The sequence below is a fragment of the Balaenoptera borealis genome, assembly GCF_965194805.1.
Source record: "Balaenoptera borealis genome assembly, chromosome: 4".
NCBI classification, from domain to species: Eukaryota; Metazoa; Chordata; class Mammalia; order Artiodactyla; family Balaenopteridae; genus Balaenoptera; species Balaenoptera borealis.
Window position 1 is genome coordinate 42,431,869 of NC_138861.1, and position 25,115 is coordinate 42,456,983.

Below are 25,115 nucleotides of genomic sequence, written 5' to 3' on the forward strand. Positions count from 1 at the left end.
TATTTTGTACCTCTTAATTCCCTACCCCTATGTTGCCCCTTCCCCCTTTCTCTCTCCCCACTGGTAACCACTAGTTTGTTCTCTACATCTGTGAGTCTGTTTCTGTTTTGTTAGATTCATTCATTTGTTCATTTGTTATATTTCACATGTAATAACGTACAGTATTTGTCTTTCTCTATCTGACTTATTTCATTAGCCTAACGCCCTGCAAGTCCATCCATTTTGTTGCAAATGACAAAATTTCATTTTTTATGGCTGAGTAACATCCCATTGTATATATACACCACATCTTTATCAGTTCATTTGTTGATGGACAGTTAGGTTATTTTTATATCTTGGCTATTGTAAATAATGCTGCTGTGAATATTGGGGTGTATGTATCTTTTCAAATTAGCATTTTGGTTTCTTTTGGATATATACCCAGGAGTAGAATTGCTGGTTCATATTGCTCGTGCTATTTTTGGTGTTTTGAGAAACCTCCATATTGTTTTCCACAATGGCTGCACCAATTTACATTCCCACCAATAGCGTCCTAGGGTTTTCTTTTCTCCACATCCTCACCAACATTTGTTATTTGTGTTCTTTTTGATAATAGCCATTCTGAGAGGTGTGAAGTGATAGCTCATTGTGGTTTTGATTTGCGTTTCCCTGATGATTAGTGATGTTGAGCATCTTTTCATGTGCCTGTTGGCCGTGTGTGTGTCTTCTTTGGCATAATGTCTATTCAGGTCCTCTGCCCATTTTTAAATTCGTTGGTTTGTTTGTTTGTTTAATTGAGGCAGTTGACTTTGTTAACAAGCCAAGAGTGGATTTTTCTCACGGGGTGGATTCACGTGATCAAGATCAACGTGATCAGGCTCCCAAGAGACTGATAAAACAGAAAGCCTAATAGTTTACCTTGAAAAACACATTAATCTTACAATCATGTAACCAGTCATACCCATTCTTTCCCTATAGGTAGAAGCATATGGGAAAACACATTCAAATCAAGTGATTTGCTTGGTGGGCTGGAATCAGAGAAAGAGAATGAATTGAACGATTCAAACATGTAAGCTATTAAAATAATTCTGAGCCGATCAGTAAATAGCTTCTGCCCTGAGCCTCTTATATGCTCTTACTCACTGCTCTTCCCACACGAGGGACTCCACAGATGTCCCAGCCACTAGAGGATAAATGATGGGCATAGTGGGGACCCTAGGTCCCTGTTCCAGCTGTTGCTGAAGCCCTTAGTGTTTGGGTGGTTCCTGTACCATATGGGTTATTAATGATATGGACTATCATCTCGCTTAGGGGTCCAGTCCTGAGGCCCTGAAGCCCCTACCCATCTCCACCACAGAGCCTTCTAACGTGTGGGTACCCAGCCCCTTGTACCCCAGCCTTGCCTTGGCCAAATCTGGAATAAATCCCTATGCACTCACATTCTCAGTCTCCTTTTTCTGTGTGCCCGTGATGCTCTGTCATGTCCTGACAGGCTAAGCTGTCCCTGGGGATGTTCCTGCTGTCACTCCAGACCGCTCTGGTCTGAATTCCATGCTGTCCATTTAAGGAGACTTTGAATATCTCTCCTTTGATCTGGTGCCGGCTGGCTTTGTAATTCTTCTCTCAGAGGGAAATTACATTCCCCATTTCCAACTTCTTGGGGGATGCCTCACAGTCAAGCGCCATAGACTACCTACCCCGAGGAGTTTAATTTTCATAGAATCCAACAGAGCTAGAGCTGAAAGAGACCTTAATAATCATTGAGTTCAACCCTCTTGTTTTGTAGACAAGGTAGCTGAGGACCAAAGAAAGAATGGCGGGTTGAATGATTGTTTATAATGAATATACTATTTACTGCCAGTACAAATCACAAAGACGTTAATAAACTGAACCATACCAAAGAGCCGCTCACCTGCTTTTTTATAGCTGTATAAGCCTAGTGACTTTCCTGAACAAACAGAGGCCAGCGCCTCCACTGGGGGAGACACTGGGGAGCAGTCAAAGGCCAGTGCAGCTCCACAGGCAACAAAGAGCCAGGAGTGGAAGTACCAACACCCCCCTGACAAAGAAAGGGGAAGAACTCAAGAAAGAAGTGGTGGGGAGCTTTAGTAAATGTTTCATGAAGACAGAGTGTATAGATCATCCGATGTAACCCCTTTCTTCCAAGCAAGGAAATAAGTGATGTGATAGAAATTTGTATTGGTTTGGTCTCCCAGCCTCCGTTCCCTCTCTTGACAGCTGCTGCCCTTGAGGACTCACTCTCTCCAACTTGGCATGTGAACCCTGGTCCCCGACCCCCATGACTGAGGCCAAAGCTCTGGATCCCTCTTCCTCCTGCCCTAGGACAGCGGCAAACCCGGCAAGGGAGTGGTCCTCCTCCTCAGAAACTCAGCCCACCTGGTCCACCTCGCCCTGATTGGAGTGTTCCCAGCACAGCACAGTTCCTGGGCGCCCGCTTCCCATCGCCCAAGGTGTCAGGGTGACTGCCTGGGTCTCCAGCCTTCCCATCTTGTTGGTGTCAACTGAAAAAAAAAAAAAAAAGGCACTACCTAAAAGTTGAGAATTATGTTTTATTTGGTGGACTTGCTGAGGTCTTAAGCCTGGGAGGCAGCCTCTCAGAGAGCTCTGAGGGACTGTTACGAAGAGGTGAGGCAGGAGCCGGGATGTACAGGAGATTTTGCAACACAGAGAAGGCGGTCGCATCCTCAAAAGATCACTGTTAATTAAAGAAAACCAGACATCTCAAGTTAATGAATTTAGCACTTTTCTAGCTTTTCTATATATGGGAAGATGCAAGAGTCTAGGCTCATTGAATCATTCCTTTGATATCACCTTAACTACCTAGCGCCAGTCTTACTTTTCTTCATCCTGAATCCCCTCAGGGTGCACAGTCCTGGTGGCTGCAGTGGCTGATGCTTGCTGGCTGCAACATCCTTTGTTTACTGATATGGACCTTTTTCGTCCACACTGGTGTGCTCTCAGCAGCATCTTGTCCAATTCCCGTGTTGCTCAAGTGAGCCTGCATTGCTTCTGTGGCTGACAACCTAAAACCTCCAACCAAAGTCACTTACCCAGAGGCAGAGTCAAACCCAAGTCTCTCCTGAATCTTAGACAGGGCGCTGTTATGGGCTGAACTGTGTCCTCCCAAATCCATGTGCTGACGTCCTAAACCCCAGTATCTCAGAATGCGACTGTATTTGGAGACAAGGTCTTTACAGAGGTAATGAAAGTTAAATGAGGTCACGTGGGTGGACCCTAATCCAATAGGACAGGTGTGTTTATAAGAGGAGGTTTGGATGAAGAATGTCACCTGCCCTATCAATAAACAAAGATGTTGCAGCCATCAAGCCCGCAGCCACTGCAGCCACCAGAACTGTGCACCCTGAAGGGATTCAGGATGTTTTCTCCAACACTGGCCCTAGATAGTTAAGGTGCATATCAGAGGAATGATTTCAGTGAGTCCAGACTCTTGCATCTTCCCATACATAGACAGGAGCTAAATTCATTAACTTAAGATGTCTGTTTTTCCTTAATTAACAGTAATCTTTAGATGTTCCAACTACCTGATTTGTGTTGCAAAAACTCCTATATATTCTGGCTCCTGAGAGCTATCCGAGATGAAGCCTCCCTGGCTTAAGTCCTCAGCAAATCCGCCGAATGAAACATAATTCTCAGCTTTTAGCTTGTGCATTTTTTTTCAGTCAACAGAGGCGATTAGGACACAGTCATGAACAAGAGGGAAGCCCACGTGAGCACATACTGAGGAGGCAGCTATCCACAAACCAAGGACAGAGGCCAGGAGAACCCAACCCTGTCAACACCCTGATCTTAAATCAAACCTCTGTTGTTTAAGTCACCAGGGCCATGGTGCTTTGAAGGGGCAGCCCTAGCAGACTAAGAAAGGACTTCCCGCCACCGTGAGGCCACTCTTTTTGGCCATTATGCCAGATTCATCACACCGGATAGTCCTGAAGAAGCTCAGATTAGCAGGCTGTTCTTAGAACTAAATTTCCTGGACAGGCTTCAAAAAAGCATTCTCCCTGGTGATACAGAAACAGAGAGCCACCAAAAAAAAAAACAAAAGTAAAAACAAAAAACCACCCTGGCCTCAAAGTGGGTCTTTCGGTGCCTTCATTTCCTTAGTAATGGACAGTGCCCAGGTAAGCAGGAGAGATGGCTCCTTGGAGAGGACTGTATCATTTCCTAATAAATAAATGAGAATTTAAGGCCCAAGCTGACAAGGAATTTTATCTTGTTCTCCCAGCATCTGCATGGAGGAGGGGAAGCAAGCAGAGGCTTGATTCTGATATTAGATTGGAAGGGGAGGGGGACGATCTGCAGGAAAGACCCCCTTTCTCCCTCCCACCCTCCCCTCCTTGAACACCACTCTAAGCAAAGCATCACCAGTGCCTCTGCGGCAGGCAGATACTTGCAGAAGGTTCTCAGGGAAGAGAGTCCTGCCGTTCCCTCTGGAGGGTCAGTGGGGAGTGCTTAGGGCTCAGGGGATAGAGGCCAAAGGGCTTAATATTAAAGGCGGCTATCATCACCCACTCCTCACGTAATGGAAGAGCCCATCGAGGGTCAGGCTGGGGCCACCTCCCCCAGCAAAGCCATCTCCCGGAACACAGAGTGGGCAGTGACAAGCAGTTTATCTTCCATTACACTTAAATCATTATCCACCCAAAGCCGGCAGAGGAACCAAACCACTGACTCCTGATGAGGAGACTGCCTTATCTTCCTGGCAAATGCAAATATGCATGACTGGAGGCTCTGTGTTATGAGCTGAATTGGTTCCCCCCGTCCTCAAGAAAGATAGGTTGGAGCCCTAACACTTGGTACATCAGAATGTGACCTTATTTGGAAAGCAGGTCTTTACAGAGGTCATCAAGGTAAAATGAGGTCCTTAACGTAGACCCTAATCCAATATGACTTGTGTCTTTAAGGGAAGGGGACATTTGGACACAGAGACACACATAGGGAGATCGCCACGTGGAGATGAAGGCAGAGATGGGAGTGAGGCTTCCACAGATAAGGAACATCGAAGATTCCCAGCAAACACCAGAAGCTGGGTGGCAGCCTGGAACACATTCTCCCTCCCAGACCATCGAAGGAACCAAACCAGCCTATATCTTGATCTCAGACTTCCAGCCTCCACAAGTGGGAGACAGGACATTTCTTTCAAGCCACCCAGTTTGCGGTACTTGCTACAGCAGCTCTAGGAAACTAATATCCACAGGAAAACCCCAGCCCACTGAGGGGAGAAAAAGTGGTCCCATCTCATTGTAGAATAATCATTCACACTAATGGATAGAGGAGAGAGAGGCCGAGTCACTCCTTCCATTATGGGTTTGCCTGGTCACATGACCTCAACCTAGTGGAGGTCCCAAATCAAAGTTATTCTTCAAAGTGGCATTTCCTCTTTTGAAGAGGGCCTTCCAGCCCCAGGCCACAGGAGCAGCCCCGCTGGCTGAATGGGGATTATAGGTGGTGGCAGGAAGTAAGGAGTCTGCCTCCCAAGGTGGTCATGGCCTTCCTGGAAGGGTTGCCCGATTCAGCAAATAAACATATGAGATGCCCAGTCAAATATGAATCTCAGATGAATGAAGAATAATTTTTTTATTGTAAGTACATCCCAAATATTTGGGATGAAATCCCTCTGTATTTTTCCTGGCAGCCCTACCCTGGTCCCCCTGGTTCATCCTCCGTGTCTGTTCTCCTCTCATCCCTAGTGGAGGAGGGTGGTCCTTCGACACATCAGTGCACCAAGGTGAAGAAGGTGAGATGAAGTGTCAGCAAGAGGCAAGTTGGTGTGTCTCCTGGGTGCTCCCCAGCAGAGGCATGGCCTCTGCCTCCGACTGGAGGAGGGGAGGTGAAGGCTTCACCACCGTGAGGATCCACCAGCAAGGCCAGCAAGAACAGCCTTCACTAGATGGGGCTCCAGCCTGGGGGTGAGCGGAGGGCCAGGAAAGAAAAAAGAGAACAAAGCCAGAAGGAAAGGGGCTTCTGGGCACCTATCCAATGACTGTGGGATCACAAGGTCACCTTATCAGCCAACTTTTGAACTGTGCTCTGGACTTACAAGTTTGCATGATTATGTATTATCTGTAAGTGTGTGATCTTTCTGGTGAGCTCTGCACCTGTGCGTTTGGGGAAGCCCAGACTTGCCTGGGCTCTGTTTGTTCCTGAGCATGAGGTGGGGCGGCCTCCCAATGGACTCTGCACCCTGTGCTCTGCCTGGCACGTGTGCTGATGGTCAGTGAACATCCATCAGGCAACGCAGGAACGATGGTCACTGCAAGAGAGAATTCAGCCACTCCCTCCCTAGAAATAAAAAGCCAGGGTTCAACCCCGAGGGTCTCCCTTATCCCAGGCACTTTGGAATCGTCAGCCTGCTGAGTGCCGAGAGCCTGGCTTACAGAGGTTGCAGATGACCTGGTAGGGATGTGAGCTGCAGGTGTGAGCAAGGCTCGGCGTGGGAAGCGGGCCTTATTCATGGTTAATTGAGGTTTTCGTGGACATCAATATCAGCGTAGCTGGAGGAGAGCCTGATTTGCAAGCCCAAATGTCCAAGACTTTTCTCATAGGCCAGAGAAAGCAAACGTGGGCTTCTGGTGGCCAGCCAAACCCCAGGAGGTTTGAAATCCAAACACACTGCCTAGGTGATCATTTCTCTTGTAACTTTTTAGAAGTTGAACTTGGAGCAATTGATCTGGTGCCCGCTGCCCATGACAGAGAATGTCATCCTGCTTCCGAGACAGTACACGTGTGGAGGGCAACAATTAGGAAGGAAGGGAGGAAGGAGGGAAGAAAGGAAACAAGGAAAAGAGAATTGAATGGAAATTTAATCTGGCAAATATCCAAATCTGGCTTCTTCCATGAAGTGCCCTGATTGGGTAAGGAATTCAGTGCAAGCCTTTTCAAACTGGCTAGTTTCTTTTCAGAGGAAGAAACTAGCTTCGTTGCCCATTAAAACATAGGGAAGGGGCTTGGGTGAGGAAGAGGATAGGACAGTTAGAGTTGGTAAAATACGAATAGCTTCCCTTCCGAGGCTCACAGAGCTCTTTTTCTTTCTTTTTTTTTTTTAAACTGACTCATAGATCCTGAGTTTTGTTTTGTTTTTTGGTTTTTTTTAATTAATTAATTAATTTATTTATCTTTGGCTGTGTTGGGTCTTCGTTTCTGTGCGAGGGCTTTCTCTAGTTGTGGCAAGCGGGGGCCACTCTTCATCGTGGTGCGCTGGCCTCTCACTATCGTGGCCTATCTTGTTGCGGAGCACAGGCTCCAGACGCGCAGGCTCAGTAATTGTGGCTCACGGGCCCAGTTGCTCCGCGGCATGTGGGATCTTCCCAGACCAGGGCTCGAACCCATGTCCCCGGCATTAGCAGGCAGATTCTCAACCACTGCGCCACCAGGGAAGCCCTCACAGAGCTCTTTGAACCCATTGTTCCCCTGTTCAAATCCCAGTGCCACAGAAACAGGTTTAATTACTAAATCCACACTGACTGGGTGGATGGAGTCCAAACACATTTATAGAGCACCTATTAGGTGCGAGCAGGCACCCTGCTAGGCCCCAGGGACACAGAAGCAAGTGCTGTAGAGACCCTCAAGGCCCTCCCAGTGCAGAGGGTTGCACATTTCATAAGACAGCATGTTGAGCTGTGCACAGGGACTGCTCTACGGGCACGTGAAGGGCACCTGACACAGCCTGGGGACAGGTGGGGAGGCTATGACACAATCCACAGAATCCACGTCCCTTCACCTCTTTGGCACTTATGGCAAAGATGTCAGCACCGTAAGCATCCTGCCCTTTCCAGCTTAATCTGCCATATCCCTCTGTTCTGGTTATGCCAGTGGCAAGGGGCCAATAGTGACTAATGGACATCAGGCTTCTCTTCACGCGGCGTGTGTTATTACACCACAAAACCCCCGTGCACTGTATGTGCTTGACCGTGTTAACAAAACATACAGTGTGAGGTTCCTGACCTCTCTTCACTTCCCATTTCCTTGATCCACTGTCATTGGTAAGTGAGGTGGGATTGTTCTTCCTTTCTATTTCCATAGAAACCTGTAACATGTCTCATGAAGTTTCAATCATTCATTCATCCAGTAGTCAATAAATATCCGTCTGAAGCATCCATGTTCCTAACACTGTGCTGGTGCCAAGGATACGATGACGGGAAAGGTAGGTGTGGACCTGCTTCCTGGGGTTTATAGCGGCTCTCAAACTCAGCCATGCACGCAGTTACCTAAGTAAGGAACTTGTTCAAAAATGCTCATGCTTTTAGTTAAAACTGTCGAGACATGGAAACAACCTAAGTGTCCATTGACAGATGGATGGATAAAGAAGATGTGGTACATATATACAATGGTATATTACTCAGCCATGAAAGAACAAAATTTTGCTATTTGTAGCCACATGGATGGACTTGGAGGGCATTATGATAAGTGAAATAAGTCAGACAGAGAAAGATAAATACTGTACGATATCACTTTTATGTGGAATCTAAAAAAACACAACAAACTAGTGACTATAACAAAAAAGAAGCAGACTCACAGATATAAAGAACAAACTAGTGGTTAGCACTGTGGGGGGGTGTGGGAGGTACAAAGTGTTGGATGTAAGATAGGCTCAAGGATGTATTGTACAGCACGGGGAAAGTATTTTGTAATAACTGTAAATAGAAAGTAACCTTTAAAAGTTGTATAAAAATAAAAAATTTAAAACAAACAAACAGATAAAAAAATGCACATGCTCATCCTGATCTTGAGGGAAATTTGACAAAAATATCCCAAACAAGGGATAGACCAGTGCACAGTGTGAGGGTGATGAGCCCTGCCGTCTAGCAAGGGTTGCATGAAGGTTCGGCGGTTAATTCCAGGGAGCCCGGGTCTGCAGGAATGTGGTGATGGAGAGGAGCCACCAACTTCAGGCGCGTCCCAGCAGGAAGGTCCGGGAAGGGAAAGGAGCGTGAGAAACACAGCCACCTATGTGAAAACTCCTTAGTACTTTTGCCTGATTATCATTCCATTTTGTCTAATTGCATTTTAAAATGCACAGTGGGGAAAAAAATGCCAAGTCTTTTAATAAATTAAAAGCAGGTCTGCTTTCTAACGTGCGGCAGGTTTTTTAAAGGTCCTGCTGAGGGCACGCTGCTCAGACAGACATGGTCTTTGCAGATGAAGGTAATTAGTGAACACCTTCACCTCTGGAGTTGGGAGGGAGAGTGCGGGCGCTTGCTTGCTGTAGTAACCTCTTCCTGATCAGGAGGCAACTGCACCTTACAAAGGATGCCTGACGATTCAGACACTATTTTCTCTGGCAGCTAATCAGGAGGCAGAGTGTGTTCAGGAACTAAAAGCTGGTGGGACCCCAGGATGCAGCTTTTCTTGGCTCTGAGACTGAGAGATTGTGTCTGATGTTTCCTCTGACGGGCCATGATCAGGGACACTTGGAGGCCCAGCGGAGCGGGATTCGGGGCAGAAGAGCTGGGCAGCTGTCCCAGTTACCAATCTACGAAGGGCGCTGAAAGATCACAGGGATCAATCAGAAACACGGAGCCAATTAGGTCAGGCTTCCACGCGTGATGCCTGATACAATTGGCAAAATACAAACTTCAGTCAAATTACACCTCCTCCGGAGTGAAACCTAAAATACATTCCTATATATATTTATGTATATGTATAACTGAATCACTTTACTGTACACCTGAAACTAACACATTGTACATCACCTATATTTCAACAAAAATTAAAATTAAAAAAAAAAAAATTCCTGAAGGGCACAGAAAGGTTTGGTGGCTTTAGAGCCTGGAATCTGGAGCCAACCTTCCTGGGTTCAAATCCAGATTCTGCTATTTACCTGTGTGAGATCCGAGGCAAGTTCTCTGTGTTCCTGTTTCCTCATCTATAAAATGAGGATTGCAATAGTGCCAGTTTTGAGGATTAAGTGGGCACACGTGAAGCACTTAGAACCCAGCCTGTCACATAGCAGTCACTATATAAGGATTAGCTCTTTCTGATTTTTGTAACTAGCTCAAGCAAGTTGCCTGGTGCTCTTTGAGTCTGCACCTCTATCTGAGACCAGCCAGCTGAATGTTTCCTCAAGGCGGAGGCTCCATTAGCTGAAACTCTGAAAGTCAGTCCTGCATAAGGGGTATTTATTATGTATAAGCAATTAACTTTACTCTCTGAAAAATGTAATCCCCATAGTATGTTTCTAAAGAAACCATCTGATTTAGAAACTACAAAAGCAATCTGAACAAAATCAAACATTACTGAAAAATTTTGCCCGTATGAAATCCCCACCCTACCACCACCCCATCCATAACCCCAGCAAAGAGTTATGTTAACCAGGACCACAGCTCAGCGTTAGACAAAGTGGGATTGAGAACAGTCAAGGCCCAGTTACAATTCACCCTGAGATGTTTATATTTCCTTTTAAATTACATAATCATACATTTAGTTAAAATCTATTGTCTGCAGTGTACTTGTGGGTAACTGATCTGTCATTATACTGTTATCGAGCAGTTAATTCTTCTACTTTATTTCAGTTTTAAAACATAGGTTAATTTAAATTTTTTTCACTTTAACGGGGATACATGACTATTTTCAAGAATGTGCAAAATACAGAATTGTGTAAGACCAGAAAAATCACCTACAGTCTCACAACCCAGAGGCAAAGACAGTTAATCATTGGTATATTTCCTTCCAGTATGTTTTCCTTTTCTGAACATATTTATGTACACAGTTGGAATTGTGCTGCTTTCTGGCCCGACTCAGCCCCTATCCTCATATATATAGCAAGCATCTTTTTTTCTGCACTGCATCAGTTCAGGTCTTCCAGGAAACAGGTTTCCCTCTAACCTCCTGGTTAACTGGTGAAGGGACCAGGAGGAGTGCTGACCTAGACCGAGCACCCGGAAGAGGTCCTCCTGCTAAGCCTGCAGGATGGGGAGGGGGGTGGGAGCGGCAGTCATGGACCTGGAGGGGGAGAGGGTGGGAGAGGGAGAGGAGGTGCTGCCTGACACAGTCGATGCCTCAAGTAGAGAAGCAGCCCAGGAACCAAAACCCTGCCTTCATGTGCCTCCTGCTGTGTCTCCCACTGGACAAACCCAGAGGGAGGTCAAGGGCAGGCAGCCTGGATGCTGAAGAGTGATCTGGAAGGCAAAGGGAGAGAATCCATGATTCATATCATCATATATGCTTTAAGTACACTTTTTTAAAATAATTAATTAATTAATTAATTTATTTATTTATTTATTTTTGGCTGTGTTGGGTCTTCGTTTCTGTGCGAGGGCTTTCTCTAGTTGCGGCGAGTGGGGGCCACTCTTCATCGCGGTGCGCGGGCCTCTCACTGTCGCGGCCTCTCTTATCGGGGAGCACAGGCTCCAGACGCGCAGGCTCAGTAGTTGTGGCTCACGGGCCTAGTTGCTCTGCGGCATGTGGGATCTTCCCAGACCAGGGCTCGTACCCGTGTCCCCTGCATTGGCAGGAAGATTCTCAACCACTGCACCACCAGGGAAGCCCCCTAAGTACACTTTTTAAAAAAAGACTGCCTAGTATTCCTCTATAGGAAAGTACCATAAATTATTTAATACAGTCCCTGTGGATTCTTTCTGATTTTTTTACCATTATAACTAGCACTGCAGTAAACATTCTTATACATACATTTTTTTGGCTGCATCTCTGATTATTTTCTCAGGATAAACCCCCAGGGGTGGAATTACTGAGTCAGGGGAATCTATATGTTTAAGGCTTTTTATGTATATTGCCAAATAGCCCTCCCAAAGGCCATTACACCAATTTAAATTCCCACATACAATGCAACGGGGAGAACCTGCTAGTTAGTCTAGGATGTGGTGTCTAAAAGCACCACCTTCGCCCGGAGACCTGGTGTTAGCTGCCCGGGTAGGAGGAGAGGCCAGGAGGAAGAAGCAGCTCCACCTGGCTGCCCTGGAGACAGACCATGTCTGTGAAAGGTCATGCCTCCTGAGCTGGGAAAACTGACCTGTTGTCAAAACAGGAGAAGGCTTCAGAGTCAGTTCACTTGAGGGTCAGCTGGGTGTCTGAGAGAGGGAAGGGAGGTGATGGCCATTGACTTGGAGTTTTGTTTCATTCGACCTCATTTACCTCTGGCCAAATGTGTAGTAAACAATGTGGATGGTCATGTAAGGCGCTATGAGGGGTTATCTCCTTGGGGAATAGTTCCACCCAGCCAACAGAAGGTCAAGTCTGGAGCGGGGTGCAAATGAGAAGCCAGGACATTTAGGACATGAGGGTGAGAGAAGGAAAATGAGGGTGAACCAGGGCTGGGGCTGTGAACCCATGAAGCTCTTCTCCCATAATTACTGCCCCCATAAGAGTCCCTAACTTTAAGGGGCACAGAGCAGGGATGGTGGTCCCTCACTGAGGAAGCCCTGGGCTGGATTCTATTTTGCTTCCTTCAAAGGAATAAACAAGTGCCTGAGGGGCCAGAGACCACCCTCCCCTTCATGCATCAAGGAAAGGGGATGGAGGGACCTCCCTGGTGATCCAGTGGCTAAGACTTCGCCTTCCAGGGCAGGGGGTGAGGGTTCGATCCCTGGTCGGGTAGCTAAGATCCCACATGCCTCGCAGCCAAAAAACCGAAACATAAAACAAAAGCAACATTGTAACAAATTCAATAAAGACTTTAAAAAGTAGTCCACATCCAAAAAAAAAAAAATCTTAAAAAAAAAAAAAGGAAAGGGTATCGAAGTTCAAGGGTCCCGCCAGATAAACAACAGGATCATAGCATTGTAAGTGAGGCTGCCTGTATTTGTTCCTTGGCAGATAAATAACATGAATATTTGATGGGTGATTTATAAATTAAATACAAAGAAACAATAGGCCAGGTCCAAGTGGGCATAGACATATAGGTTTATGGTTTATTATTGATTGGGAAGAGCAGTGATATTAATAATGACCAACTTTTAGAGCATACTCTTCCCTGTGGTGCTAGGAAATTTACAGACAGTAAGTAATTTCATCCTCTTGACACCTGGAGATGACTAAGGTAACCTATCCTGTCCCCACCACGTCCCTCATCCTGAAGCTGCTCCTGACTGTTCCTTCCGATCTGACCCCTGCCCCCGACAGGAGGCACGTGGGAAGGGCTGCAGCAAAAAACAGGGCCCTGCCCTGACTGCCAGTCGGACGCTCGCTCATTCTCTCATTCAACTAGAGAATATTTGTGAGCCCAAACATGTTCTAGAAACACTGGGTACAGCAATAAACAAAACAGACAGAATCCCTGCTCTCAGGAAGCTATGCCAGTGGGAGGGATAGAGAGATGACATATTTTCTTTTGGCCTTAGGCTTTTGGTACTTGGGGTTCCCTTGACTGCGAGGCTTTTTCCTGGGTATCTGACTCAGCAGCTCTCTTGCTGCATTCAGACCTCTGGTCAGCGCTGCCGGTCCTCTGAGCAGTCTTCCTTGCCCACCCTGCCTGAAATAGAGCCCATTCAACTTTCTACCCCTTTGTTGTACTTTTCTCTTCTCACCATCTGATATATATACCTATGTGTATTTATGTATAAACATTTGTTTGTTTATTCTCTGTCGCTCCCACCAAAAGGATGGCATTCTGAGTTCCTTGCAGGAGGGTGACTTTTACAGTGTTTGCCTCTCGGGTCCAGTGAAGCCCATTTCCCAGGTCCTGAGTATCTCTTAACTGTACCACGTTGGGTCAAGGTTCTTGGTTGCAAGCAGCAGAAACTCTGTCCAACTAACTTGGGTGAAAGACCAATTCACTGCGAGATAGAAAGGCTAGAGGGCCAGGCCAGGCCTGGGAAATATACAGAAAGCAAAGGAGCCCAGGAAACTGGAACCAGAGCTGAGAAGCTCTTCTACGGGAAAAAGCGGTTAGGACACTGCATTAGGTATCACTACACTGGATACTTGATGCTTCCGCCTCTAGGCTTTCCATAACTGCCAATAATTTATAAACAGCACCCGTTTCTTTCTGCCTCTCCTGCAAGATTCAGCGTCCACTGTGACTGACTGAGCCTGAGTCACCGCCCCACCCTTGCATCCGTCACCCCAGCTGCAGCTTTCATAGTGGGAGGCGGTGCATTGAGACCCTCTAAGATAACACATGTGGGAGAATTCCTCCAGACTGACAGAGGCACGGGCTGCTGGAAGGCCCGCACTCTCCATAAATAGCTACAACACTACTATGTATGAAGTAGATGGCTGGTGAGGGCCTACCGTATAGCACAGAGGTAAAAGAAAAAAAGAAGGTACAATCTGTTTGCAGGACATATATTAAGCTAACCTTAAAAATGCATTCCAGGGGGCTTCCCTGGTGGTGCAGTGGTTGAGAGTCTGCCTGCCAATGCAGGGGACACGGGTTCGAGCCCTGGTCTGGGAAGATCCCACATGCCACGGAGCGACTAGGCCCGTGAGCCACAATTACTGAGCCTGAGCGTCTGGAGCCTATGCTCCACAACAAGAGAGGCCGCAATAGTGAGAGGCCCGCGCACCGCGATGAAGAGTGGCCCCCACTTGCCACAACTAGAGAAAGCCCTCGCACAGAAACGAAGACCCAACACAGCCATAAATAAATAAATAAATAAATAAATAAAATAATTTTTTAAAAAATGCATTCCAGTATACATTAGGTGCAGACAAATACTGTTTGATTCCACTTATACGAGGTACCTAGAATAGTCTAGGTACCTAGTCTAATTCATAGAATCAGGAAGTACACTGCTAGATGCCAGGGGCCCGGGGGGTGGGGGGTGGGGAGGGTGGGGAGGGGGAATGGGGAGTTAGTGTTTAATAGGGACAGAGTTTCAGTTTAGGAAGGTGAAAAATTCGGGAGATGGATGATGGTGAGAGTTGCACAACAATGTGAATGTACTTAGTGCCACTGAACCGTACAGTTAAATATGGTTAAAATAGTATGTTTTCTGTTATGTGACTTTTACCACAATAAAAAAAATTTTTTTAAAAACATACCAAAAAAAAAAAAAAAAATAGCTACAACATGTATCAGGGGAAGTGGCCTCCCCCAGAACGGTGGTGGAGACTTGCTAACCTCCTCTGGTAACAAGTGACTTATCCACAGGCCCCAAATCCGGACTCTGGACGTTTCTCCTTCCAGGAGCTGGTCAAAGCCAGGGCGTATATTTTTAAAACACACACAGGTGGCTCTGGTAGCATCTTGGCGGCTCGACTTGGGGGGTCAGGGGGGGCAGTCCTGGGAGGTGAGGCTGGGCTGGTCCGGGGAGACTGTCCCACCATGGGCGGTCGAGTTCCTGCTGTCCCCAAACCAAGATAATCGGGCCTCCTAGGGCACTGTCGCATCTCCTGTGGGACTTTTTTCTGTTTGACAGCCTCTCCTGAGGAAAGATCAATTAACCTCATCTGTCTTCGAAAGGACAGACTTTTTTCTTCTGAGGAACATAAAAGGGACCATGGAAACTGACACGTCCCTTTGTTTATTATTCATGCGCCTCTATCAGGGTCCCGGAAGAACAGTGCTTCCTGGTCACCCCAGGCTGGTGCCTAAAACCAGGCTCAAGAACAGTCTAGAAGCCACCAAGCCAGTGCTCGCCCTCTGGGGTAAGCTGCGCTGGGCCGTGTTGAAGGCGGGCCTGGTTTCGGACTAACAAGTGCCTCTCGATGTACAAACTAGCGACTCCTCAGCTCCCCCAGCGAGGACACATGCCAGGATTTCTGGCTTCCGAGGGAAATCGTATTACTAACACCCACGAGAGATCTCAGGTTTGGGCTCCCCGTAGGCTCCAGAGTCCATCTCCTGCTTCCCAGAAAGGAGGCCCTTTCCCCATCCCCACACAGGGGGCCTCCGTCCTATTTTTAAAAGCTCTCCAGAAAATACACTTGTGCCACACTTCCTCACCACCCACTCGCCTCCACCGGCTTCTGATTTGCCTTCTGCCCCATCTCTTTCTTCTCCTGATGGAGCCGCAGGAAGCACCCGGGGACCTCCTCCTTGGCAGCCACGGCCCAGTCCTAATCCTCAACCGGTTCAGCATTTGTCAGGAAATCTCTTGGTTTCTGGGACAGGAAACCTTCCTCTCTTCTTAATGTGCCCATCTCCTCAGGGATCTGAGCTTCTGAGCTTAGCTGCCCACCCCCTGCTGTCCCTTTACTATCCCCCTTGCTCTGGGGCCTCACCTGACACCTCCACATGGATGGTCCTTACATCCAATCTCTCTTGTCAACACCCCCCAATGCCATTCCCCCGAGGGATGTCTCGTCCCAGGCGCCTCTCCTGGACGTCCAAATATTCCAGGCTGAACTGGTCATTTGCTGCTCCAGATCTGTTCCTCCCTTCACATCCCCCTCTCTCAATGGCACCACCACCCTTCCGGTATCTACTCTCCAATCTTAACATTATCTCTCACCTACCTATTGGCCTCACCTTCCAAATCCAACCAGTTGCCAGATTCTCTCTTTGCAATGTCTCTTTCCAGTCCCATCAAGTGTTTACTTTCTACTCTTTTCCAAACCATTGCCCAAATCCTCACTGATCCAGCTCTATCTTCTCCCCCTCCCACACCTCTCCCCACACAATCTACATAGTGTGCTTCTTCAAGGGTACTTTTCTTAAAGTCCAATCAAGAGGACAGAATCTTGTCACTCCCCTGCTCTAGAACCTTCAATGGCTCCCATTGCTGTTGCTGTATTTCTACCCAACTCCTAAGCCTGACATTCCACACTTCATAATTCAAGTCCCTCCAGATCCACTTCTCATCACTTCCTCTTTAGCATAAATTTTTGCAATTTAACTCAAATTCCCATTCATCTCCGAATACCTTGTGTCCTCTTATCTCTGGGCTTCTGCTCAAGCTGAACCTTTCTCATGTAATGCCTATTTTCTTCCTATTTGCATTCACCAAAATCCTACCTTCCCTTCAAGGCTCATCTCAAATGCTACTTCTTCCCAGAAGCCTTCCTGGGTTTCCCCAGCCAGGAGTGCTTTCCCTTCCCTGTGCTCCCTGGGTTCCCTGTGTTTCTCTCACCACACTCATCACACACGACCTCACATCACAGCATTTTGAGTATGTGCCTCATTGCTTCCACTACCCTTTGGGCAGGGATTGCATTCTTCCAGAAGAGTAATTTGCTCATGGTTGATGTTTGTTGAATTAAGTCGTCAGGCTAGATAACCATACATTTGTTTACTTTTCACTGTTTGAAAACACACATCCAAAGGAGAGTCTACTTATCAAAGGCAGGAATATGGAAATACGTTCTGCTCACATCCATGAATGCAAATCAAAAAAGTAGATCAAAACCCAGTACTTGAGTGACTAGGACCATTGCTGGATAGACTTTAATTAATCTTATGGAAAATATTCAAGGGACTTAACAAGTCTGGGAAAGGAGGAGGAGGCAGGTGAGACGGAGCCAGAGCCATTGCTGTCAAGAAACGCTTTCTTCCTGTAACCGTATCCCCCGGGGCCGGGCCAGGAGCTCTTCTTAATCTCCCTCTCTGTGGTCACTCAGGATATGATTACTGGCATCAGATGCAAGCACATGTTTCTGTTCCATTAATCTGAGAGAGTCTAAGAGGCTGGAAGGGGAGCCTCAAGGGCATTGCTGTGTTGGTTAGTTACCACCTCAAAGAGGAGCATGAGAGAGGGGGAGAGGAAGGATCTAGCAGATGGGCTGTGAGGGAGGCCTGACGGAAGCAAAGGGAGATGAGAAAACCATGCAGAGAACAAGTTCCTGTAGTGGGGAGTCCGATCCCTTTCAGCTGTTACACCGTGGGGCCTGAAAGAGGGATGTACACACGTACACACACATGGGCACATACACATGCGCACACAGTCACCCCCAAAGCAACCGATAGACGCAGAGCTTCTGCACCTTGAGGTCTGGCAATCGGCCTGACACCCCCTGGTGAGCGTCACTGCTCGGTGTGTACAGTAACCCACGCGACATAAGTCTGTCTCACACAAGGTAACCGCCTCAGTGGGTCCTGCAGCACAGTAATGAAGACGTGAACAGCTGAAACGCGATGTCAGATGGCAGTGGTGACATCTGAAAGCCATTCTCTGCGGCTCAGCGTATTTTGTTCCAGGTACCAGAGCTGCACAAAGGCTCACCGCCTTGTCCCCCGTGTCTGCCACGCAGCATCTCTGCTCGGCTTGGCGGGGGGCCAGGTGATGTTTGCCTTGCCAGCAGGTTTCTGCTGTAGAAAGCTCGGGAAGCCTTTCCTCTGTCATGTGTTGGGGAAGTGGAGGACCATAGGAGCTTTAAGCACACACCTTATTCCTGCAGGGTGGGCTCTTAAAGGACCCCTTTCCCCTCTGTCCTACCAAGCTGTCTTGGCTAGACATTTTGAAGTGTGGCCAGAAAGGGCCAAATCGTTTTAGCCAAGTCAGGGCTTAGGGGCAGTTGGAAAGATTATCCGTGATAGAGACAGAAGCATCAGTTCAGGTCCTTCAGCTGTGACTCTCCTTTCTTTTAATCTGTGACTACTCCATCCTTCTTTTCTCTCTTCCTCCTTATTGCTACCTTCCTAGAACCTCAGCAGTACAAACACACAATTTCTCAAAGTACAGGGCTTCAAATTGCAGGTCCCACTTTCAGTTCTAGCTAGTTACCTAGCAGTTAAATGGAATCAGTGCATGAGGAAAAGTTTATAAATGCAAAGGAAGAGGGGCTTCACGGAGCAAGCAAGGTTATGCTTAACCCCAAGGAAGCAGGGCCGTTCAGCGCTGTGGGCAGACTGGCCTTTCCACTGCCTTCATCCTACCCGCTGGGCCTCCGCTCAGCAGCCTGTGTACATCTGTTGCCTGCTGCTCCAACTGCCTTCCTGCCAGGCTCCGTGGCGTGGGCAGAGAGGATAAAGTGACTGTTAACAACAGGGTCTTAACTCCTGGCCTGGCCCCTGAAAGCACAGGCTGCAAAACGGTTTACGCTGATCAAAACACCCCTCTGGTGGCTTTGGGATGCTTTCACGTGCACTGAGGGTTTGCCTCCAGGAGCTAGGAGGAGAAGCTTGAACTTCACTTTGGGTTTGGAGACTGGTGGTGGTGGTGTGGCACCCACAATGGCAGGTCACGAGTGTATCAGAAGGCTGCTCCAAATCCCCCAGATCGGCGTACTGCAGGAGCGGGTATGGGGGGATCTCAGCTCCCACTGGGCACCGGTCAGAAGGCAACTTGCAAGCATTAGCGAGGGGAGCAGTGCTGGGCCCAGAAACCTGCCCACCCCCAAGAAGCCCGTCCAATGTCTGCTCTGCAGGGAGGTTATCTGACCCTGAGCCCTTTGGATCCCACATTTTCCCACCCAGAAAACAGCACCCAATCTTCATCAGCGGTAGACATCAGATCACTTGGGGAACTAGTTTGGTTAACCATTTTACTTTATTTTATTTATTTAATTAATTTATTTATTTTGGCTGCGTTGGGTCTTTGTTGCTGCGCGCGGGCTTTCTCTAGTTGCGGCGAGCGGGGGCTACTCTTCATTCTGGTTTGCAGGCTTCTCATTGTGGTGGCTTCTCTTGCTGCGGAGCACGGGCTCTAGGCGCGCAGGCTTCAGTAGTTGTGGAATGTGGACTCAGTAGTTGTGGCTCACGGGCTCTAGAGCGCAGGCTCAGTAGTTGTGGCACGCGGGCTTAGTTGCTTCGCAGCATGTGGAATCTTCCTGGACCAGGACTCAAACCCGTGTCCCCTGCAGTGGCGGGCAGATTCTTAACCACTGCACCACCAGGGAAGCCCTGGTTAACCATTTTAGATTTCTTTCAGATTTACAATTTATAGGATGTAATTTATATACAGTGAAATTCGATCTTTTTAGTGTACAGCTCTATCTGTTTTAACAAAAGCATACGGCCATGTAACTACCACAATCAAGATATAAAACATTTCCATCATCCCCAAAATTTCCCTTAGGCCCCTTTGAGGTCAACCCTGTTGGCTCAGCCTCAGGCCCTGGCAACCACCAATCTGGTGTGTCTCCATAGTTTTGCCTTTTCCAGAATGTCATAGAGTTGGAATCATACAGTATGTAGCCTTTTGGATCTGACTTCTTTCACTTAGCGTGATTCACTTTGAATAGACACAAGCTGCACACATCCGTAGCTTGTTCCTTTGTATTGCTGAAAAGTATTCAAGTGTGTGGATGTGCCACAGTTTATTTATCCATTAAATAAATGTAAGGACATTTGGGTTATTTCCAATTTTTTGGTGATTACTAATAAAGTTGCTATAAACATTCAAATGTTGGTTTTTATGTGACCATGAGTTTTCATTTTTCTCTGATCAAGACCTAAGAGTGAGATTGTTGAGTCCTCTAGTAAGTGTATGCTTACCTTTATAAGAAACCACCACACTGTTTTGCAAAACGGCTCAATCATTTCACTCCTACCAGCCCTGTAGAAAATTCCAGGTTTTATACACACACACACACCAGCACTTATTATCATTGGGTTTTCTTTTCTTTCAGCCATTCTAATAGATATGTAGTTGTAGCTCATTGTGCTTTTAATTTACATTTCCATAATGACCAATCTTTTTACGTGCTTATTGGCCATCCATATAGCTTCTTTTGTGACATGTCTATTAAAATTTTTTGCCCATATTTTATGAAGTTATTTGTGTTCTTATAATTCAGTTGTGAGAATTCTATATTCTTTTTTTGATTGAGATACAATTAACAAATAACTTTATATTAGTTTCACATGCACAACACAATGATTCAATATATGTAAATATATAAATGATCACAATAAGTCTACTTGACATCCATATTCTAACATCTATATATTCTACATATAAGCCATTCATCAGATATCTGTTTTGCAAATATTTCTCCCAGTCTGTGGTTTGTTTTTTTTTTCTTTAATTTTTGTAACACTGTCTTCCAAAGAGCAAAGTTTTCAATTTTGATAAAGTTCAATTTATCAGTTGGATGGTTTTTGGATTCTGTATCTAAGAAGTCATTGTTTAACTCAAGGTAACAAAGATTTTTCTCCAATGTTTTCCTCTAGAAGTTTAATAGAAGTATGGGTTGAAGTTATTATTACCATTATAGTTATTATTATTATTATTATTGTTATATAGGTGTCTTGATTCTTCCAGCATTAGTCACTGAAAGTCATCCTTTCTCCATCGGATTGCCTTTGTAATTTTGTTGAAAATCAACTTAAGATATATGTGTCATTCTATTTTCAGACTCTCTATTCTGTTCAGTTGATCTATCCTTTCACCAATAAAAGAATATCTTGAGTATTGTATAATAAGCCTTGAAATAGGTAGCAAAGCTTCTCAAACCTTTTTTTTTAAATTGCCTTGGCTATTCTAGTTTTCATATACATTTTTTTTTAATTATTTATTTTATTTTTGGCTGTGTTGGGTCTTCATTGTTGCACACGGGCTTTCTCTAGTTGTGTTGAGTGGGGGTTACTGTTCGTTGCAGTGCATGGGCTTCTCATTGCGGTGGCTTCTCTTGTTGCAGAGCAGGGGCTCTAGTAGTTGTGGAGCCCCTTCAGTAGTTGTGGTGCGTGGGCTTGGTAGTTGTGGCTCACAGGCTCTAGAGCGCAGGCTCAGTAGCTATGGCACACGGGCTTAGTTGCTCTGCGGCATAAGGGATCTTCCTGGACCAGGACTCAAACCCGTGTCCCCTGCATTAGGAGGCAGATTCTTAACCACTGTGCCACCATGGAAGCCATTTCATTTACATTTTGGAAGCAGCTTGTTGATTTCTACTAAAATTCTTACTGGGATTTTACTTGGGATTGCACTGAATCTATATATCAGTTTGGGGAAAATTATTATGTTAACAATGTTGAAACTTCCAACCCATATGCATAGTATATCTCTTCACTTATTTAGGTCTTATTTGATTTCTTTCATCAAAGTTTTATAGTTTTTAGAATATAGATCTTGCACATATTTGTTAGATGTTAACCTATGTAATGTTTTTAGGTGTTATTGTAAATAGCACTCTATTTTAAATGGTGTATATTTAATTTCAATTTACAAATATTCATTTCTAGTGTATAGAAATACAATCACTTTTGGTATACTGATGTTGTAGCCTTCATCCTTTACTTACTAATTCTAGTAGCTGTTTTGTAGATTCTTTGGGATTTTCTATATGGACTATTATGGTACTTACAAGTGGAGACAGTTTTATTTCTTCTTTTCTAACCTGTATGCCATTTTTGTTTGTTTGTTCATTTGTTTGTTTTCTTGTCTTATTGTACTGTCTAGGACTTCTAGGACAATTTTGAATATAAGTGGTGAGAATGGATATCCTTACCTCGTTCCCAAATTATTGGGAAATTATTCAGTCACATATCGAGTGTGATGTTAGCTGTATGCTTTTTGTAGATGCCCTTTATCAGATTGAGGAGTCTATTCTTAGTTTTCTGAGAATAGATAGATAAATGATAGATAGATAAATAGATAGACAGGTAGATAGATAGATAGATCATGAACAGACTTTGAATTTCATCAGTTGCTTTTTCTGTATCTGTTGAAGTAGTCATGTATTATAGTTTTTCTTCTTTAATCTGTTTATGTGGTAAATTACACTGAACAGTTTTTAAAGTGTTGAATGTATCTGCATTCCTGGAATAAACCCCACTTGATCATAATGTATTATCCTTTTTATGTATTGCTGTGTTCAATTTTTCTAATATTCAGTTGACAAATTTACATTTATATTCGTGAGGGATATTGGTCTGTAGTCTTCTTTGCATGCAATATCTTTATCTGGTTCTGGTATCAGAGTAATGTTGGCCTCATAAATGAGTTAAGAAATGGTTGCTTCTCTCCTATTTTCTGCAAAAGCTTGTGTAATATTTGTACTATTTTTTGCCAAAATCATCTGGTGGGATTTTGCAGTAAAGCCATCTTAGGCTTGATTTTTCTTTATAGAGAGGCTTTTAACTATAAATTTCTTTAACAAGATATACGATGATTCAGGTTATCTATGGCTTCTTAAGTATACCTTTTAAGAAATTTGCTCTTTCATCCAAGTTGTTGAATTTATGGACATAAAGTTTTTCATAGTATTCCCTTACTAGCCTTCTAATGTCTGTATGATTTGTAGTGATGTTCCCTATTTCATTCCTTATATTGGTATTTGAGATTTTTTTTCTTAATCAATCTGGGTAGAAGGTTATCAGCCTTATTGATCTTAAGGAACCAACTTTTTGTCTCATTGCCTGTCTATATTGTTTTTCTGTTTGCAATGCTACTGATTTCTGCTCACATCTTTATTATTCCTTTCTCTGCTTATTTTAGGTTTAGTTTTTTCTTCTTTTTATAGTTTCTTAAAGTGAAAGTTTAGATTGATTTGATTGATTTTTAGACCTTCTTTTCTAATTAGATATTTATAGTGATGTATTCCTTTTAAGCACTGTTTCAACTCTACCTCACATATTTCGATATGCTGTGTTTTCATTCCGTTCAAAAATTTTTCTAATTTTCCTTGTGACTTTGACCATAGGTTAAATAGAAATATATTATTTAATTTCTAAATATTTGTGACTTTTCCAGATAATCTTTTTGTGGTTGATTTCTAGTTTAGTTCTATTGAACTAGAAATCTGATCAAAGAATATACTTTGTATTATTTCAATTCATTGAAATTTGTTCAGATTTTTTAATGATCCAAAATACAATCTATCCTGTGAATGTTCCACGTGCACTTGAAAAGAGAATGTTTATTATGCTGTTGCTAGGTGGAGTGTTCTATGAATGTCGAGTAAGTTAAGCTGGTTGATAGTGTTCAGTCTTCTATCTCCTTACTGATTTTCTGTCCACTTGTTCTACCTAGGAAATAGGAAATAAGAAAGCTGAAATCTCCAATTATAATTTTGGATTTATCTTTTCTCTTTTTATTTCTATCAGTTTTCACTTCATGTATTTTGAAGCACTGTTGTAGGTACACATCTCTTTAGGATTGTCATGCTTTCTTGATGAATCAACCCCTTTATTATTATGTTACATCCTTTCGTAATCCTGGTAATATTCCTCGTTCTAAAGTCTACTCTGTTTGATATTAATATAGTCACTTTAGCTTTCTCTTGATTAACATTTACATGGTATGTCCTTTTCTGTCCTTTCACTTTTAACCTCCCTAAATCTTCATATTTAAAGTGGATTTCTTGTAAAAAGTGTCTAGTTTGGATACTGCTTTTTTATACAATTCAACAATTTCTGTCTTTAATTGATGTATTTAGTCATTTAAATTTAATGCAATTATTAATATATTTGGACATAAATCTATCACTTTGATACTTTTTAAAATTTGCTCCATATGTTGTCTCTTTATTTCTCTTTTTGCCTGCTTTTAGATTGAATAATTGTATTCAATTTTATCTATAGAATTGGCTTATTATTTAGACCTCCTTAAAGAAATATTCAGTGGATACCCTTAAGTTTATAATATATACCTTAATTAATTACACTCTACCTTTAAATTATAAGGCTTAACGTATAGTGTAAAGACCTTATTAACAGTAAACGTCCAGTTCCTCCTTCCCATCTTTTGTTCTGTTATTGTCATATATTTTACAGATGCAATAAAACCACAATACATTCCTACTACTTCTGTTTTAGAGAGTTAATTATTTTTTGTTTTAGAGAATGATTAAAAATAAGGAAAAAGTATTTTTATCTTCATTTTAACCATTTCCAGAGATCTTTACTGAGGCGAGGTAAATCTAAGTTTCTGTTGGATATCATATTTCTTCTTCCCAAAGAGCTTCCTTTAGTATTTCTTGAGGTACAGAATTGCTGGTAATGAATTCTCTCAGCTTTTGCTTGTCTAAATAAGTGTTTATTTCACCTTCATTTTGAAAAATATTCTCTCTAGGTATAGAATTCTGGATTGACAGGGTTTTTTTTTCTTTCAGTACTTTAAATTTTTCATTCCACTGTCTTCTGAATTGTGTTATTTTGGAATAGAAATCAGTTGTAATTCTTATCTTTTCCTTCATATTTGGTTTTCAGGTGTTTGCATGTGATGTGTCATGTGTATTGTTTACCCTCCTCCTCTTCTTCCTCCTTTTTCTCTCCTCCTTCCTCCTCCACCTTCCTCCTCACATCCTCCTCCTTTTGTTTTTCCTGCTTGAGGTACTCTGAGCTTCTTGGAAGTGTCAACTGATGTTTTTCTTTATTTTTG